The 20383-nt window shown below is 39.7% G+C and overlaps 1 protein-coding gene across 3 annotated transcripts in view; it reads left to right on the top strand.

Annotated features, from left to right (window-relative positions):
- Positions 1–6908: 6908 nt before the first annotated feature.
- The window catches only part of zfhx3b (zinc finger homeobox 3b), a 483313-nt gene continuing 469838 nt past the window's right edge, over positions 6909–20383 (top strand). For 2 of the 3 annotated variants that reach the window (XM_068049197.1, XM_068049196.1), the window contains exon 1: positions 6909–7261. The gene's annotated coding sequence lies outside the window, so the exon portion shown is untranslated. Of the gene's footprint in view, positions 7262–8210; positions 8784–20383 lie in introns of those variants that run through there. The other variant, XM_068049199.1, reaches the window with a different exon arrangement.

The following is a 20383-nucleotide window of genomic DNA, read 5'->3' on the forward strand; positions in this document are numbered from 1 at the left end:
GTAACAGACAACAGCCAGTTGTACGCTATTCCTGATCACTTAATTTTAGCACCAGAGTTGAATTATCCAGTAATTCAAGTTAGGCAACAGAAAAATGAGGCAGAGTCTGAATTCAGTGCCAGAACTATTTTTGAATGATTAAACAAAACCCTTCTCCACCTCCGCCCCCCCCCCCCCCACCCCCACAAGCAGGATGCATTTTTTATTGTTACACAAATGCAGCTACAGTCCAAATTAAGGGACCACAGTCAAGATCAAACTGAGAGCAGAGTCACTTCTGTACGTGAGGAATAAAAGCGTGAAAATAATGTCTGTTTAATTACACCTATGGATGGCAATTGTTATATACCTATAAATTGTAAATGTAAACTTCTTTTTCCACGGTACAACTATGTAGGGAGGAGTCGCATAATAACTGAACATATTTCTAAGCGGGAATCAGGTGCCTTGTCCATTGTGAATTCAGTCTGCAATATTCTTTGTTTTCAAAGCCTTTAGATGTCAGTCACTGATAACTGTTGCGTTTTGATGCCAATTAGCAAGTCATGGTGAAAACTGTTCTCTAACATGTTGACTGTTCCATAAATCAAGTTCAGCATTTCAGTTGAAGGGTCAGGGGCATACTATATTTCGTAACGTGACATTGTGGTACACAATCAAGAGGATACTATTTGTAGTTAATCAGCTGGAAGAATTACTCGTACTTAGTTTCAAAATCTTCGAGAGCAATGAGATGCTGCTCCGTGCAATATATAACAGGTGTACAAAACTCCGCTTGAAGCTATTTCCACAATCGCAGAAATGGCTATGTCAATAAGTCAGGATCAAATTAGGACTTGGCAATAATTTGCTTATTTTAGGAAAATGCCTTTTCAGAATTGCATGCGCGGAATTATCCCGTACTTTCTGACATTGCGAACTGTATTTTTAATTAGCTTTATTAATAATTTATCCTCGGTTAAATATTCAGTGCTTAATGTTACATTTTCATCGATAGAATGTCTTGAACGTATAAACCGAGGTAGTTGAATGAAACTTAACGCTCCGCACTGTGGTAGCAAAACCCCAGTGTTGCAAACGACAAAATATGGGAATATGTTCAGGTGATAAAACAAGAACTGCAAAGAAACGTCAATGAATGAGCGGTGAATGAACTGTCAATGTGAAAGAAAGTGAAACAAAGTGCAAATAATCCATTGCAAATATTTATTTCTAGATGGAGATTAGATACAGATGGAAACGTGCATCTCTCTGGCCAAGCCTTGTCCTCTGCAGGCTGTAGTTTGTTCAGGACCAAATGCTATCAAGTCAGATATGACTAAGGCAGCGTGCTGAACTACAACTCCCATACACCTTTGCGAACAGCACCTTTGACAACCTTTCCAATCGAACGCGTCACCTGTCAGTGGGAGACGTCACAATGCCCTAGTCCTGGGAGATCACGTGATGTACTCAGGTGAGCTGGTGGTTGGCTGGAAGGTCGATGCGAGGGGAAATTCCCAGTTCTGAGCCCTCAGTCGCTGCAGTGAAACCACCGACGCCATAGACCTTTAGGGCAACAGGTCAGCAAACTCCAGTCAGTGCTTTGCAAACTGCAAGATGTAAACCGTTGCCAATTATCTTTTAATCAAATATTTTGCATTCAAAACTTAAATTGCACTCGCTTAGTTCGAAATTATCTTTTTAGTTCCACATATTGTAGTGCGGGTTGGGGAAAAAAAAACAAGGTTGAATGTTTACATTTGATTTTAATAAATAAGAATAATCCGTAGGATAATAGATCAATGTAGCCTGATATTGCTTAGAAATGCAAACGATAAACGATTTTTTGATATTAAATGCATTGTCGATTTATGAATTTTGCATTTAATGTTTAATACTAAATATGTGCAATTGTGCATCATTATATTTGATCAATAAATGCCTTGAATGGTGTGTTTTTATCTGAGTATAAGATGTATATATATATATATATATGAGAAAATTAGTTTGGCTGTAACACATCGGTTTCTAAAACATAATACATCGAAACTAAAGGTTTATAAAAGTAATCGTACGTTGCACATAAAAATTGATAACTGCACAATATTGAAATATATCTGCAAATAATAGGCAATTCCTATTTACGACGTTTTCTTCTAGCTTTTCAAACCAGTAATCAAATAGAAAAGCTTCCACAATGCGAATTGGGAACATTGCAAGAGTTTCAAACTAATTTGGTAATGTCTAATCGAGAAATAATAGTGCAACATTGTTAATAATTAATGTAGACTGCATTAAAATTAGCAGTACAACAAATTGTATGTTAAACTTGCATCACAAAGTTTCAAGCCTGAAGGAGATACAATGTACCCAAATAAAAGTTTTACGCTGTACTCTATTGGGAACTTGTGGCTGATGACCTGTCTACAATAACAGGAATACTGTATTTAGGGAACAGTTTCAAGGCACTGCCGAAGGATCTCTACATTTGCGTTTGCATCCCAATGTCAACAGGAAAAATAGGAAAAGGCTGGATTTTTTGATATTACAGTCGGTAACATCAGCTTAAAAAACAATAAAACTATTAAAGGTTATTGGGGACATATATTGCATTCATTAATAAATTATGCTGCATGGTTATATCAGTTCGTAACTTATACGGTACAGACGTGTATGTAGCTATGGTACAGTATACTGTGTACGTACGTGTATGTAGCTATACATATAGAGAAATCTATGTGAATTGGATGCAGGGGTTTCAGTATATGAATCACATGGTTCTGTAAGGTCTCTCAGTATGTATGTCTCTGTATGTATCTGTCTGCGCCCGTGTGCACGGCTGTCTGTTTCTCGTGTATAAAGCGCTGCCTCTGTCTGTGTCCCTGGGAGTTGAGTCTGAGCCAAATACCTGTCCTTTATTTTAAAATGGCTAATCCTTTCGACTGAACAGCTATTCCCTATCATCTATTACACTGTTAGTCAGTTTTGCTTTTCAACATTCGCCCTTCCTAAAACAAATATCAGACTGTAAGTACTGTATGGCAAGACTTTAAACTGCGATGCATTTGCATCACTAAGGAAACTCCGAGCAACCTTCGGGACCTGTAGCGAATCAAATCTCCGTTATATTTGTCGGAGTTCCACTGTCCACTCCTAATAAAAACCGTTACATTGCAGGTCAAACCCATTGAAATAGTTCAGTCGATTGCATTCATATTAAAAAGATATATAAACCAGGAATGGACACGCGTTTTACTGCCCAGCAATGAACTAGTATTTTAAACCGAATAGAATTATATAATTAGTATGTATTCGTAGAAATCTTAGTATTTGTTGAAAGCTGTTAAGATACTTTTGCTTGTAATTAGACCCGGGTGTGGATTTGTTTCTTAAACCCTAAAAAGTACACATTGTCTCTGGAATGGAAATATAAATGTATGACTTGTAATAAAGACGATTTTTGTGCATTAGTTGCTTAGGAGAGTGCATTTTGCGTGTTAAAAGTGAGAAATAAATACAGTACTTTGTAATCCATCAAAGTTTTATTTTCGTCTGGTACCTTTTTTTGGCAAAAGCCAGAAACGCGTGCTTTTTCCATGATAAAATTGTTAAATTTGATTTGCATAAATTATTTCGAGGTAAACGTTTTATAAGATGTATCCTTTTTCATTTGAGGGATGAAGAGTCGTTTTTGACAGAAATGCTAAAATGTGCTTCATACATCATGTTGTTAATGGGAATCAGCGCTCTACACTGCCGATTTATTTCCACTGTAATCTTATTGCCAAAATTGTTCAGCAGACATCAAAGCCTAAAACAATCAGTTTGGGAGAAAAAAAAAATCTCAGTCGACTTTTTTTTTTAGATTATCTCACAAATATTTATTATTGTCCCCAGCTTTCCTCTTGCACACAAAAAAACATAACGGAGCATTTGCAATTTACAAATACCCTTTCGGTAACACTTGGCTCCCACACCTCAGTGTGTAAAATGCAAACAAGAATTTCCAGCCTTAGTATTCGATGTATCTAATTTAGAACACCAATGTCAAATTCCTGAAACTGTTAAGAGGGCACTTAAACTTCAGCAAACTGTTTAATGGCTGCTGCGACATACATAACGCAATTGCTCCGTTTGCACTTAAATATTCGTTTATTTGATCAAAAACATACACTTACATAATAAACCTAAGTTTATACTAATTACTAAAAACAAGATTAATGATTAATTAAGCATATCTCCCTTAAACGCAAACTGAATGGATTGAATTCCGTATTGCGGCAGGTAAAGAGTCTGCACAGCGCAAGAATTTTAACTTAGTTTCAAAAAGTAGAATAGTTTAATAGTTAAATAGTTTTAACATCGCATCGTGAATTTTCTTAAATATAATTTCAAAGCGCATTTCTTTTTCAAACGAATTTTTAGAAAGTTGCAGAAACATTTGTCGATCTAAACGTTTGAGGATGTATAAGTACAAACACACAAATGAAACAATGATTAGGACTTTAGCTGTCGTTTTAACGGAAAATATCTTGCAAATAATTTCGACACAGAAGATTTTCTTTTCTATTTTGATGTGCCTTTTCGCTAATCAAATGTATCTCTTCTCCCGCCCCTTCCCCCAACCCCCGTTCCAATCTAAGCCCGTGTAATAGCTCAGCTAGTCAGGCGTATTTATGAGAAGATGTTAGATTTGTTGTTTGCTGCATGTACGTATTTACAGCTGGGGGTGTGGAGGAGGTTGGGAAGGAGAGATGAGAAGTGCTTAGGGCGGTCAGTGTTGAACATCAGAGGGCGCTGCCATTGCACCTGCAAAACCCCAGCCAGACACAACTACCGTCAACCCATCCTTCATTCATTCATCTCCACTATCATTTCATCCAGAAAAAAACAACAGAGAGACCCCAGGCCCCGCTGATCTATCCCAAACAAGCTCCGCGGTGTCCTGAAATCCCAGCACTGGATTGCCCAGAGAAACTAGCACCATGTCGCTTTAAGAGCAACTTGCAATCTCCCAAATATCTGATTTTTTTTTTTGCCTATACACAACCTCTTTCTTAGCAATTCATGTTTTATTCATCAAAGCATATTATACACACTTGGAAATGTACTCAACGTATAGATGTATAAAAACAGGAATGGGAACCTTGCTGGAAAATAACAATTGGTTATTTTAACATATTTAAGGCTGATCTTCCTGCCCTATATAGCTTGATTAGGACAAGCTCCGAATATTCCCGTGGATAATAATACACTGTAAATAGGTCACATAAGAAAACATTCCCTTCTCAATGCGTATTTCTGTCAAAGGATCGAGAAGAACGTGCACAGCATTAGATTTTCTGCTTTTTAATTCGGTGTAAGCGCTGAAAAAAAGACATCAGTAACTTATCAGGGCTGATTTGGGAGAAATATGTGCAGAAATAGCAAAAAATGAAATGCAAAGTATATTCTCCAGGGTTTGAGCCGCAATAGCTTGCTGCCTGCCTTTTATTTGAAAACACGTAGGAAACTATATATTTAATGTAAATATGATTGCTATTGATCCAGCGGTTTATATAAATTTCAGAGCAGTGTTGATAATTGTTGATATAGGCTATTCAGGTGGTATTCGACATTGTGTTCAAACTCTTGGCTTTTATTTGTGTAGTTGGTTTATTTCATTTTATTAACTTCCAAACAAGCATGAAAACTGTTCGAAAGATCGCCGATCGATCGTAGCAAATTCCGTTACATCCGCTCAATACAGTGACTAAAAGACTTTCAATTCCAATTCAAGCGACTGGAGCAATAGGAAAACTCCGACGATAACCCGGACAAGCAAGTGTGCTTTCCCCAGATTTCCTTCTCTCTGTTTCCAGTAAATTTGTCTGATCTATTTATTTCTGAAATGTGCTCCTTGCAGTGGATTTTTCCTATTATTTCTCCCCTCAAATGATCAACTCTCTCAAGACAATGCGGACAGCGGGAAAGTTGGAGAAACATATGCAATCCAAAATATTCTATCATTTCAGTTTGAATTGTATTTGGACCTATTTTACAAAATTATCTGTTTTGACAATGTAAATGTTGCCTACAATGAAAAGTCAATAAGCAAAAAAAAACGTTTTGGAAAGTGATGTGGATTCTCAGTAATACACAGCAGCAAAAACAGTGAAATTAGTCTTTTAAAACCTGATGAGAAATTTGTATTAATTTATTTAGAAAAAGACGAAAATATTGCTTGAGAATCTTAGGTGGGTTCTTGTGAAATGAAATATTGTATTGGAAATCGCGAAACAGGGAAAGGAATTTACCTTCCCGAGCGCAAGTTTCCTAAGTGTGTTTCTCAGTTCCATGCATCAAACGTAAAGTTCTGAGAATTTTAAGAAAATAGAGTTTAATAATCAATCCAGAAGTCATGTAACTTCTGTGTTTTTATAAAAACAGTTTTAAAAAGCTTAGTCTTGGGAAATCTACTAATTGTCAAAAAATAAATGACTTCCAAAATATTGGATAGTAGTATTTTCCTGCTAAAGACCGCAGAACATCATAGCTTCGCGTTTGCAACATTGTGGCAAAAAACCCCTAAAATTATAATCTTCCAGGAGTGCTCGCGTGCTATTATTGTTTTGCAGATAATGCAATTAAAACAATACTTGTTTTACAAAAAAAAGAGGATGAAGAAATTAAAGATCATCCGTCCATAAAACGATCGCTTAATATTTGCAGGGGTAAAAGAAAAAAAAAAGCCACGACGACTTGGGAAGAGCGAGCAGGGACCCCTGTTAATCAAGACTGGAATTAATGAATCTATGTAGAGGGGTTGGAGATTTAAGCAGATCGCCTTATTATTATACATATACAGTAGATTCTTTATTTCCTCTGCCCCCTCCTCTCCTTGCTTGCATTTGTGTAGCAGTCAGTATTTTTCATTTTATAAATATATATCTCTATATTCCTGACTTTGTGGCTGACTCCGAAAAGCGTCACTTGAATATTGATCCGAGGTCGCTAATTAGCCCTTCCCGTCGTGCCTTCGTAATGAAGCACATGCGCACTGAATTAATCACAGCCATTTTTGCACGGAAACTAATTAGCAGAATAAAGATCCATCGACTTTTTTCATTGCGAGTTTCGCCCTCTTTTCCACCGCGATCGCTGAAATTTTTGCTCCTGGAATGTCCTGCCTGTCCTAATGCGAGTGTCGCCGGGCCCTGAGGACTCTCTGTATGGGATCTTTACGAGCTGATCTGGATTACACCATTCTCTTTTTACAAACAGCAGACGGTGGAAAATCGTAAGTTTCAACTTTTTTTCTCTCTCTTGCCACTTTGCTTTGCTTCTTTGTGGATGTGTTAATTATAGTCAATCGCCAGCGCCCCTCTCTTTCTCTCTCTCTTCCTCCGCCAGCCTGAAGCTCCCCCCCCCCCCCACTTGTACTTTTTTTATTATTATTTGCAAATGGTCATGATAAATACAACCGCATCCGAGCAGAACTTTCAATACTGAAGTTTATTATTATTTTTACCTGTATGTTTACATCCGCACCAACCTGATCTTGACCAGCCGTCAACATAGTCTCGACCCCCCTATGGTCATTTTTTTAATGCAATGTTTTAGGGTTGCAAGCGGTCTGTTGAAGTAAATAGCTATCTATTTAGTGGTGATTGAGAGGATGAGAGCTGGGCTGTTGGAGACGCCACGATGCGAGCGCGGGAGTGAGGGCTGAAAGTGCCGGCAGCTGCCTGGGGTCGTAGCCGGGAGATGAAGCTTGGAGCTCGGCGTGAGGGTCCGTCTTTCTCCGAGGGAAAGGGAGCGAGGGGGATTTCGCTTTGCTTCTGTGGCCGGGCTCGGGGCTTTCTTTCTCCGTCCCGTTTGGTCTCTCTCTCTCCCTGGATGTGTTAGTTGGGATGCGGTAGGCTAAAAGAGGTTGGATTTCCAAGTTCTTCATTTTGTTTTTTTTTCTCTCTCCTCCTCCTCCTCGAGTCCCGGGATCGTAAGACGGCGGGGTTAAGAGGTTTTTTTTCTCTCTCTGTATTTTTTATATTCTTTTTCGGGTTTTTGTTTTCATTCTTTCTCAGTTCCTGGGATGTTGAGGGGAGGGGGGAAGCTGAATGTAGGAAAGCCTTGATCCCGTGTTGACTTTATTTTCGGATTCTCAGAGTCACATGTGATCGATCGGTTTTGGAGAATGTGTTTAAAAAGAGCCAGAGAGTCAGCGAGCTGCACTCAGATCGGATGAGAAATCCCGGAGGTAGACAGGGAAGGAAGAGAGATGGAGCGAATGAAAGAAAGAAGTAAAGGGAAAATTGCTCAGTGAGAGTGACAGAAAGGGCAAGGAAGAGATAAGAGGATCAGAGCGAAAGAAGAGGGGAGACGGTGAAATAGGGCGAACAGGAGAAAAGGAAAGAGATGGAGAGGGACAGGGCTCAGAGGAAAGGAATCGGGAGTGGAAGGTAAAGATGGGAGAAGGATGGAGGAGAGAGTGAAAACGGCAAGATGAAACGCAGGGAGGAAGGAAGGGCAAAGGGCGATAGACGAAATGGAGAAGATGAAAACAAGGGAGAATGAAGGGGAAAGCAGACCAGTGAGGAGGAAGATACTGGCAGTCCCAGGCAGGGAGAGGAGGAAGGACAGGAGAGAAGCGAGCCCAGATTGGGACGAGATAAGGCAGAGAAATAAAAAGGATGGGATTGACTCCCATCAGGGAGACTGGGACATGGGGCAGATTTCATCAGAGAGCGAGAGGGGAGGAAAGTGGTCGGGGCGACAACAAAACAAAAACGGTGGACTCGCTGAAGAAACTGAGACGGAGAAAGGTAGAGAGAGAAATAAAACAAATCGAGTGGAGTAATAGCAGAGCAGAAGTGAAGTGGAGGGGAGATGCGAGATGAGATGGACAGATAATCGAGGCTCAATAGGGAACGAGGACACATCAGTCAGTCATTGAGATCATTTGTACTGCGAACACACCATTTCATTGCATCTGGTATCAGATCGAAGGCGATTTTTTATTACTTTAGTACACAAAAAAATCAATGGAGAACGCAAAGTTTATTCAGTTGAAAGATCCGACGAGATTCCCTCATATTTTGTCTTTTAAAAAAATATATATCAAATTTTCGACGCGATTGTAAATCGTGTAGATCCCGAGGTCGGATTCTTGTGGAAAAACAATGTTATATTTGAATGATTTGAGCTGGAGATCGGGACAGGATCTGACCCCCCAGCATCCCCCCCTCCCTCCCTCCCCCTACCCTCCTGGCCGGGTCAGCCCGAGTTCGTACGCGGACGAGAGGTGCGTGCATGGCGGCGAAGGGGAGCGAGGATGCGCCGAGCAGGGTCAGGACCCGATCACGCTGCCTCCCGCCTCCCGAGCTGCCGCCAGGTGTTTGCCTGCAGAGACACATCGCTCGGAAGTTCCGGCAGAACATGGTCACCGCCGAGGATCCGATTTCACTGCGTTTTGACTGTGCAAAGCCACCGCACACCGGACCAGTTATTCCAGTTAACGACAGGGGAGGGGAGGGAAGCTTGGAGGAGGGGGTTGGTGGGGGGCACAAAGGGGAGGTGTCAGGGTAGTGATCAGCAATTATTTATTTATATTTTTCAAACTGTAATGCTGTACTTTAATTGCGGTGCATTTGTGTGTGTGTCTGCGTCTTGCTGCTTCTTCACACACGCCCGCATTCAGGTCTGTTGCAGATACCTAGCCAGACCTATTTTTAAATCAGCCCAGTTGGTGCGTGTACTTAACCCTGTAATACTTAAAGTGAAGGTCCCAGATTGAGAGTCGTCGGCCCAGACAATGCAGCACGGTAGAATTTTTGTTTGCGTTTTTAATTGGAGCTACAATATTTAGAAATTGGACTCAAATGCTTCTTAAGTGCAGTTTGTTCACAAGCATCTCCAAGCCAATGTAAGTGATCCGTACAGTATATCAATTTACATGATAAACGGGATGGAAATGTATACAGGTAATATTCTTAATAAACAATACCAAAACGCAGAATTAAATTATGCATTCCCATCCAAACTAAATATACAGTCCATTTTCAGTTTTGCTCTCATTGTGTAACCTGAAAGTAAATGACATTAAAAATTAAAGACTACAAGTTGCTGTTAATGCTGTTTCATTAGGACACAGTGTTTTGCAGTTGTGTTGGCACTTGCTGTTAAAATAAATTATATTCATTTTCATATGCACAAATGATTGACAAATTGTAACTGAACAGGATCTGTTCTTTTCCAAGCTTGATAGTTTCCATTTGTTATTTAGGTGTCTCCGAAGGCTGTGATTTAGTGTTAGGGTATGCACTGGCCGATTAGATCAGTGGCCATTCAGTGTATGTATTGTTGTATGTTAATTTGTCTTCAGGTCTCTTTTTTTTTAAAATGCACCAAAGGCTGGTGTCGTTAAACCTCTAAACTCATCAACAGTAGGGCAATTCACTTGCAAATATGTGGACAACCTCAGTTGAGCAGCCACTGGAAAAGGAAGGGAAATGTTTTGCTTTTTTCATCAATTGACCTGTGTTGTCAGTACTGAGATGTAACCATTTTACTCCTCTAATTTATGCCTTTAGATGATAATTGGAGCCCCTCACGAATTAAAGGCTACTGTAAGTGAGGTTTTCATCTGTTCGCAGCATTAGGTACAATAGTAGAGAAACAGATTGTCTACAATCATTGAGAACAATAGTGTTTACCAAGAAATTGTTATTCTAAATAGGCAAGGCTTGTGTGTGTGTGTGTGTGTGTGTGTGTGTGTGTGTGTGGGGAGGGGCTCCTTACTATTTGTTATTTGAAAAGCGCTGTGGTGTCAGAAACCTATGCTAACCCTTAATGCCTTCAGAGGCTGTTTGTCTTTTGACAGAATTGAGCCAGTCATTCTTTGCTTGATGCCTTCTCCCACCAAAAAAGAGAAAGACACCAAGTGAAAACAGTCTTAAGTGGCTCATTGATGGGATGTTTTATGTTGTGTGTACCTGTGCGGCAACTGTCAATATTAAATCTTTGCGGAAACAGCTTGGTTTAATTACTTTTGGCAAAACCTAGACTATATTTAAGCATATGCTATTGGCACATTTTTTTATAGTAGATGTTCAGTATTGTAATATAATTTAAAATGTGCCCGAGGCATCTGTGGGGCTGCAAATGTGATATTTTTGCATTTGCTGCTTAAAAGTATTTTAAATTGGCTATACCGTGCATATTTCTCTTTCATTAGAAAATGCAGCAAGTTGGCATTTTAAATTTGTTCAGAACAAAAAGCTGTTCCTATTTTTTTATCGCTGTTGCACAGTGCTATAAAATATATTTTGATTTCACCCTGCCAAGGAAATTTAACGCAGTAAATTCCCTATTATCTCAACTTTGCAGTAAATGAAAATCCGACTCCATCAACTACGTACCGAACATTAATATTATAGGAAATAGAAGGGGCGCTCCCATTGATCAGAATTCCTGATTATTTGTACTTTCTTGGCCATCTCCCATTCAGTCTAGGAAAATGGAGTTCCACTGTACTTAGATAAAAGAAGCAACTTGTCCTGTGTTGGGTTGTAGATTGATTGAGTTGACGGCTAAAATGAATTGCCAAGGCCAGGAAAAAAGGGCCGCGAGTGTATTCAGGTACCTGTGCTGCAAAGAGAAAGCTTGCTCAATGGCTATGTGGGAAATGATGCAGCCCTTGACGATGCCAGACAGAACTGTAGATGTCAGGCTTTGCACGGCAAGCCGAATTGAGCAGCAAGGCAGAATGATTCAGATTAACCTTCGCTTGAACATTGTTTAACACAGGGCTTTGAATGAAATGCATGCTGGCACATTATGTATGTTTGTGTAAATTTGCATAAGCTTCGAAGCCGGGTACAATAATTGTGTTTGGTATTGTAGCTATGGTCATTGCTGTAGGGGACATGGAATTATGTTCTCTATTTGGTCTTCCCATCCATTTATCAAATTTAAATCCTTCACAACACAATGTACTCATTCTTGCAAATAGAAAAATCTGTGAAAGGCGGTATGAGTATGCGATAATTAATGAATATATTGCCAAACTAAGTCAATAGGAATAGTTTAACTTAATGATACATAGTATGCAGCTGGGAAGAAGGTAAGCAGTGTAGTACTAATCTTTTTGTTGATGAGTGAAGTCACTCATTGCCTCCTTTCCATGTCAGTTCCTAAACAGAAACTAAACAGTAGAAGATAAAGAGCTGAAATTACTAAAGCCTTGTCTGCAGTCCATTTTTGTTTGAAATGTGCTGGGAAAGATTGAGTAATGTAGGCCAAGAATGGGTGGGAACAAGCATAGACTGAAGCGGCCCATGGTTCATGTAAAGCTTACGTCTGCTCAGATTCAGAGCAGGCATTCTGCTAGAATATCGATCATGAGTTTAACTGAGCTAGTATGGGGGAAGAGCTATGCTAAACAGGTTTTGAACTGTACATGTACACCTAAAACAAACCAGGTACTGGCTGAGAACAGAGACCAGTTCAAACAAGGCTCATTTTCAGCTAGATTTGCATTTACAAATATAATTGCCATATAGAGAAAAGTGAAGTAACTTGACCAGCACTTTGGGGAATGTATATGCCATATTTGTCTTAGTTATAACAAAGCTCCCCTAATGTTAATTGTAGCTGGTATGATTGTTTTGTACGAATGAGACTTTGAAATAAAAGTTGTAAGATTCTGCATTAACTTTTTACATACCAAATTTATCCTGTGGTTTTCAAAAGCTGCACAAACTGCTTTCTGTTGTGCAGCTGCAAAAATGACTCCTGTCAGTTTAGTACTAGCTGCTGTGAAGCCCTTGCAGATAATGGAACAAGCCTACTTTCCCAAGACTCGGTATTTTCCAAATAAACACTCAAATCTGTTCTTACTTTAGACCTTGGTACAGAAATATTCATCATAGTCTCAAAGGACCCATGTAGTTTCTGACTGACCTGTGACAACACTTTGGACATTTTTTTCAGCATTTAAAGTGGCTTTAGTGTTCATGTGGCCAGTTTGCTGCATCATTATAGACTCCAGTTCTTTTTTCTCCCTGGCTTTGATTATGCTTCCTTAGCCCAATTCTCACTACTTCTGCTTTCAGACACAGGCATTGAGCTGCGGTGCATTGATATATTCAAAGATCTCAAATGAAAGTTGGTATAGACAAGTTTTTCTCCCATTTAAAAAAAAAATGACCCAAAATAGGAATGTCATATATAAGGAACTGCCTGGTGGTGCAACACATTGTTGCTTCAAAGCATTTTGGTGCAAAGGGACAGATTATTCAGCTGCTAACCATGTTTCTCCACTTGGTGAATTCCATATCTCAGCTGTGCTGTTTTGGGTAGGCTGTGAGCAGAGCCAACTACTCCGTATAGGGAGGAAAAGCTAGAGGATGATCATCCCAGGCTGCTGTGGTCTGTTTCCTCGTGTCTGGTATTGGTAGCACCCTTAGTATCAGTCTTCTACCTATTGCCTCGATATCTGAATTGCTGGGGTGTGGATGGGATTCAGGAGTTGAAAAAGTAGAGAAGCAAATAACATAGCTTAGGTAAATGAGGACGATGAAACATAAACATGGAGATTGTAATCTTTTGTCACTCTTCTGTTTGTAAAAGAAATAATAAAATGCTAATGCATAAAACATGATGAGTGCTTGAAGTGGACTGGCATGTGTCACTGTGATATTTCCAACACTTACAAATTAACACTGACATAATGAGAATTAAAATCAGTAGTTACGTACCACTGGTGGTATTTTAACAGTGACAATTTCAATTTGTATTCTTAATCCCTGGATACGATGTTGAGTTATTAATACTGAATTTTAGCTCATCTGTAATGTTGTTTTTATATTGGCACTTTTTATTGAGATTCCAGGAATTCAGCTCAGCTATTCTGGCCTGTAGATTCATAGACCCGTTTAAAAAAAAAACTGAACCCAGAATCTGTAATCAGGATAAAGGAGTTGGATTTAGCAGCAAAAAACTCAGGATGCTGCTCATGATGCCAGCCTCCTAAAATCCCAATTAATGCAGCACCAATATTAAAACAGCTTTAATGTCCTTGTAATGCACCACATTAAAAGAAGCTATCATCAAGGCCTGTCCATCTTAGCACTGACCATATGCAAAACACTGGGCCTTTATATGATCTACTGTCTGACTTTGAAATGGTTATGATGCATAGCTAATTAGGGAGGTATCTATCATAACATTATGCCCTTGGGTACCTATAAACCTGAAATTTTAGTTTGGTGTGTATTATCCTGTTGTAGCCACAGTGCTGTCTTTTTTGCTCTGCGTTTCTAGGTATATTATGGAAGTCAGAAGTGATACAGTTACCCTTTGGAAACTGTTTGCACTTTTTTCCCTCCCCTGCTTTTATTCCCCTCTCTCCCTTTTCTCTCTTTCCCTCCCTCCACTGCCTTTTTTTCTCTCTCTCCCTTCCCTCACCTTTTTTCTCTCTCTCCCTCCATCCCCAACTTTTTCTGTCTGTTCCCCCCCCCCCCCCCCCCCCCGCCGGCCCCCTCCTTCCCCCACCTTTCTCATTTGCTCTCTCAAGCAATTGAACCCAGAAGTGCAACTTTTTGGATCAGTTAGAAACCCAAAGAACGATGGACTGCTGGTAACAGCAATTATGTATTTGAAAAATCTAATTATCCTTAATCAGTAACTTGGTTCCCTCACAGTTAAGGTAAAAATAGTGTGTAGCTTTAAGATTAGAGTTCACTCAGAGGATCAATTGTGACATGAAGATGCAACTAAGCCAGGTATAGAATAGCATTGTGTACCTGTGCATTTTATGACACAGTGTGACTAATGAATAAAAACTTTTTTTTTGTGGATTTCAGGTGGTATTATGGTGAGTTGGATCTATGGGCCTTCTAATCTTGGTGGAAACTATTTCTCTTGCTCCCAGCAGAGTCAGTGATTTTCCACCATTATCCCAGGAGTAGATTTTTTCCCCACTCTCTTCCTTCCCCCTCCATCTACTCAACAGACTTGTTCCTTTGTGCACAGATTGCAGATCCAGCTATGCAGTGGTTCCTGGAAGTTTGCATCAGCAATGGACTCCTCTGCATGTACGTTTTGCTTATTTACAGCAGGCTTCTGAGTGCATGGAGTCTGCTGACTGGGTGAGAATGATGTAGTGTGTAAGAAAGGGAAAGTAGTAAACTTATTGTCAGGATGGTCAGAGGTCCAGTGTGTTCTATTCCAGTTAGCCGGTTGGTGAAGGATAGCACTGGAGCCTAATCTTTACACGCTTATAAGTTTTTATTTGCGGAAAGACACATTGCAAGCATGCACCTCCAAACCCAACAACAAAAGTCTACTCTTATATATGTGAGCACAAGTGAATCCCCAGTTAATGCCCACTACCTGAACCCAATTAAACACCCAATTAATGTACAGTTAACATAGTGGAGCTTTATTTTTTCTTGTGAATAAATTTAAATTATGTCTGTGGGTAAGTCTGTGATTTTGTTTTTATTTCTCTGTTTAGCAGTGTGTTGTAGAGAAGCAAGAAATTAACAGGTGGCTGTACCATGGCCATTTTATTGGTGGAATATGATTTGAGTAGGTTTTTTTTGGATAGAATGGCACTTTTGTAGACTGATTTTGGAAGAAAGCTGAATATGGAGAGAGGTTTGATAAACAACTAAAGTAGAAAGCAATCAATTAGATAAATATGTTTTTCTTTATAATGAAGAAAAAAACATTTGACCAACAAGAAAGAAAAAAAAATTATACTATGGTCATCGTGTAGTGAATGACTCAACAGGTACAAGAAACATCATAAAGATTTGTAATCCCACACATAAAATATATACTTTTAAGTTGATAATTATTTTCTGTGCCCTCCATTTTATGCTCCCACTAGTGAGATGGACCAGCAGGCAGCTAGCCTGCTGGGTGGCCTCTGTTATTGCTGCTTTGCAACCAGTAGACAGACAGTTGCATTCGGGTGACTTGTTCACCAACTTTATCTAAAGGATAGAGTAAATTCCCCACTCTCTGTGAAACTGCCTCAGTTTCTCTTACTGATTTCCACACAAGATTGGAAACTCGCTGTATGGGTGAATTATGGATGCAAGCATGCATCTTAATTAAAATTGGCATACTCGACTGCAGATTCTTCAGGCCTCTTTCCCGTAGCTGTCCAGAGAAGGCTGTACTTTGCTAAATTAATTTGTCGTCCTTATTTACCACTGCATATTATGTCGTGGGAGTCAGTTGCCAGCGTTTGCCAGAGCTGGCGGGCAGCCATAAAGGCGGGGCAAAAGTGTGGCGAGTTGAAGAGACTTAGCAGTTGGCAGGAAAAAAGACAGAGGCGCAAGGGGAGAGCCAACTGTGTAACAGCCCCGACAAACAAATTTCTCTGCAGCACCTGTGGAAGAGCCTGTCACTCTAGAATTGGCCTTTATAGCCGCTCCAGGCGCTGCTCCACACACCACTGACCACCTCCAGGCGCTTACCCATTGTCTCTCGAGATAAGGAGGCCAAAGAAGAAAAACAAATTATGTATTATTGTCAATTTTGGTGCAGTATTTTGAGGGCTGTTTTGTAGCATTTTCTTATCATTTCCCAATGCAAAGTAAAGATTTATTTTAACTCCCTTGGGGATGGGGGCATCCACAAACCACCAAAGTAACTCATCTTTGGAGGAAGTCTGATATCAGTGATGTAAAGTATAAAATAAAAACTCCTCAAGCATTCCCCCTCAAAGCCATCCTGTTATCGGTGGCAATGTGAATCTGCCTCTCCCTTGTTGCAGCACCAATACTTTTGCAGACGGCCAGTGTGAGCAGGAGTGGGTATTGTGGTTTGGCATATTGGCCTTCAGATTGTCCCTTTTTTATTTCAAGCATGATGTCACATGACTAGAGGAAGAAAATCTTTTTCATTCTCTGTATGGAGCCAGTCGTGGCCTCCGCCAGTTTCCAGGTAGAACATTAATATTTGTATTTCAAGTTCCTGACAGATGGAGCTTTGACCCTGCATGAAGCATGTCGGCTCACTCACTCAAACTGAGCGATGCTGTGACCTACCTACAGGGCCATGCGGGGTGCATTTGCGTATGCTAATAGACTGACTTGCTGTGGCTTGTTTTACAGTGATTTGTGCATGTACTTATATGCAAATGTTAACAACTGATAGCTGGTTTAATTACATTAGGCTATTGTTATGTTGCCAAGTTACTGAGCTGAGCATATTTGTACCTCAGATACAAGTAGGGCTAGTTCCTCCCACACTATTCCTGGATACATTTTGTTCAGATTTTAAAATTGTCATCTCTGCACTGGGTGATTCCAGTATAGAATTTTAAGTTGTGTTTTGATAGGTTGGAAACTTATTTGTTGCACTGACACTTTTCAGTTGCCTGTATTTTAAATTTTGGCATTTTATCTGATAGGCTGCAAGACTCAAAGCATTTGGGATTTAGATTCTTAAAAAATGCTGTAAAATAGTCAACCCTTGTGTGAGACTGCACTGAGAAAAGGGTGGGGAGGAAAGTGGGATTCTGAAATGATCAGAAGTTCTAAATGTTTGGGTAATGATGCACACAGGAATGAAAAAGTGGTGAGTTCTGCGACTCTTGTTTAAAAATAAAAGTGCGTGGTGTTTAGATTTTTCCTTTTTTGAAGGAAGGAGCCCCTGGCATTCTCCAGGATTTTAACAGACGTGTCTGTATAATAGTTTCAAGCTACAAAGTGGCCAGTTCTGTTAAGCAGTGGGCATCTTCCTAGTTCAACAGTACCAAGGTTTCTGCTCATTGGTTGATGTAGTTTCTTTCCCTTTTTGTTTTTGAGAAGTGGGTTGTAATCTGAGTAAAGAGTCCGGTTTATAAAGTTTGCACTTCTCTTAAGTGGAATCGCATGTTGCTTTTTCTTTCTTTGAGTTGGCACTGTGGCCATGCAGTATTCCACCAGCTGGTGTCTGATTGCTTGTACATTGTGAAAGTGTAATGTAGACTTGAGCAACAAATGTCCCCAGTGAAGGTTTTAAAAAAAGTAAACAAATAGCTTATTTGTCATTAATTACATTGGTGATGGTGGCAGATACAGTATGTAGCTGGACTGTGGGAAACCTTGTAGAGTTTCTGACCAGTTAAGGGACAAACATGGGTGTTTTGCTTAATGCTGCTACCATTGACGTCGGCTAGACATTTGAATGTAATCAAGTTTCCCTTCAGCATACACCACTTAAACTTAAATGCTTTATAGTTTAATGCCTGTCACCAGTTAACAATCCTAGTTTGATTTGTTAGCTCTGAAGAAGCCTCTGCAACATATGTGTGTGTTTTTATATGTGTACTTTTACATATTTTCCTATCTCTATACATGTATTTTCCATCATAACATTGTGCTTGGACTTTTCAGTTTGTGCCATCTTATGTTTTACATTGAGAAGAATAACTTGTTAGATGTCTTTGGAGATTATTAGTATTTGGGCCAAATTTGGAGTAAACTAACATTTAAAAAAAAAAAGTTTTCCTTTGCCAGTACAAAAAGCCACCCAGAACGTAAAAATCGAACCAGAGCGAACTTTCTGAGTGACAGTGGCTGGACTTCCTGAAACAGTTTTCTGTGGTTGTTGTTACAAACTGCAATTGGTGAAATACCCAATGTCTGATAAATAGCAGGTTTATAGAATGGGCTTTGATTATATCTCTTCAAATTTTGTATCTTGCCCCCTCCACAGCCTGACCATTGCTCTCTGGTGCCAACACCACCATCCAGTTATTGTTCTGGTACCACTGTTGCAGCTGTAACTGACAGCCTCCTAAACCAGTACATCTGGCTGAATTGACATCAGCCATTTCACACATTGGAAAATAAGGGGAAACAGTAGCTTGCATATATACAAAATAATGGGCAGGAAGGGGATGAATTCCACAAATGTGAGTCCCTCATTGCTTTGCACATGCACGGGCAGCCCCTAACCAACTCGGATTGATCGCACACCTTATGTACAACTGATAATCCATATATACTTTGCTATATCGACCTTCTCCTGGTGTTCAGTAGTTTAGTAATATGTGGCTACATTAAAAGTATATCTGTAACGTGATTTTTTTGAGGATAAATGCTGCAGACTCCTCTGACTTAAGTTGTAGAAGTATTTCAAGGAGGGTATAAAAGAGGGTTATCAATTTACAATTTGCTTGGTGTCATATTTACATTCTCTGTATCTTCTACCTGTCAATGGATAGAAAATGAAAATGCCAGTGTAAGCTGAATGCCATTTGCTATACCTTAAGGCAATTACTATTCTCCCCTTTAGTAAATCAGTTATCTAACAGTTTCACCAAGATAAATCTAAGTCCCATCCCATTTCTCATGTGTCAGTCCTTAACCTCAAGGTGTTCTTTTGTTTCAGTTCTTTATAATATTTTGTTTATCCTCATCAATGCTGCAAAACGTGCAGTTGATGGAAAAATGATTCCATGTTGAAGGAATACTTGACATTCTGTGACATAGTTTCTGAATTGAGCCAGCCAATTGCAGAGTGGCACTGACAAGGTCTCAGTGGATCCCATCGGCAGGTGAAGCCTTGCCCTTCAGACTAGAGCTGGATAAATAGTGGAGAACAGTTTGCAAGTGAGGAAGAAAAGCCCTTTTATTTTTACCTAATGTGCTCCCCCTAGGAGGAGGGTTGTGGGGGTGGGCAAGGGTGCGGTGTGGCAGGTTAACAAAATATAAGATTTTATTACATTGTTGGGTCTTCTGTTTGTTGACTTTGTGTACATTTTGTGTATAGTGCATGTGACGTGCTTCTAATCTATGAAATGATATGAATTTTAAAATGATGGCATATCATCTAATAGAAACGTGTTGGGATAGCACTAGTCCACAGGACAGCCTGTCGCTGTGGGTCCCATTTACACATTCCCTCCTGCTTACAGTGTGCGAACAAAACTCCTCCTTAGTCTAATTCCATGTGACCGATTCTATGCTGTCTCATTTCATATCAACGCCACTTTGGTTGGGCCACGACACTATTTTCCCGTGCTGTGGTGTCAAACTACCCATTTTATACCTCGTCAGATTGCCTGCTTACACGCATGTCTGTTAACTCATTCACTACTCTTTGTGTCATAGTGCAATAGCTGCTGCTCCCATTCCTGTTGCAGGGCTGCATTCGAAATAAAGCTTGAACTGTGTTAGAAACAACAGAGAGTCGCCAAAATAAAGCATTTATGTTTGTACCACCAGTCCTGAGGCATGTTTTCAAGCTGATTTTTTTTTGTCATGTAAAAGTTATTTGATTGCACGTACAGTAGTGCCCTGATAGGTGAACAGGGCATCTTCATGCCAAGTACTTTCAGTCCTTGGTAATAAATTGGAAATTTAAAGAAAGCTTTATGATATATATAACTTAGAAGTGTACACCTTTTCATTTAGCG

This window comes from Heterodontus francisci, chromosome 17, assembly GCF_036365525.1.
Source record: "Heterodontus francisci isolate sHetFra1 chromosome 17, sHetFra1.hap1, whole genome shotgun sequence".
Classification (NCBI taxonomy): Eukaryota; Metazoa; Chordata; class Chondrichthyes; order Heterodontiformes; family Heterodontidae; genus Heterodontus; species Heterodontus francisci.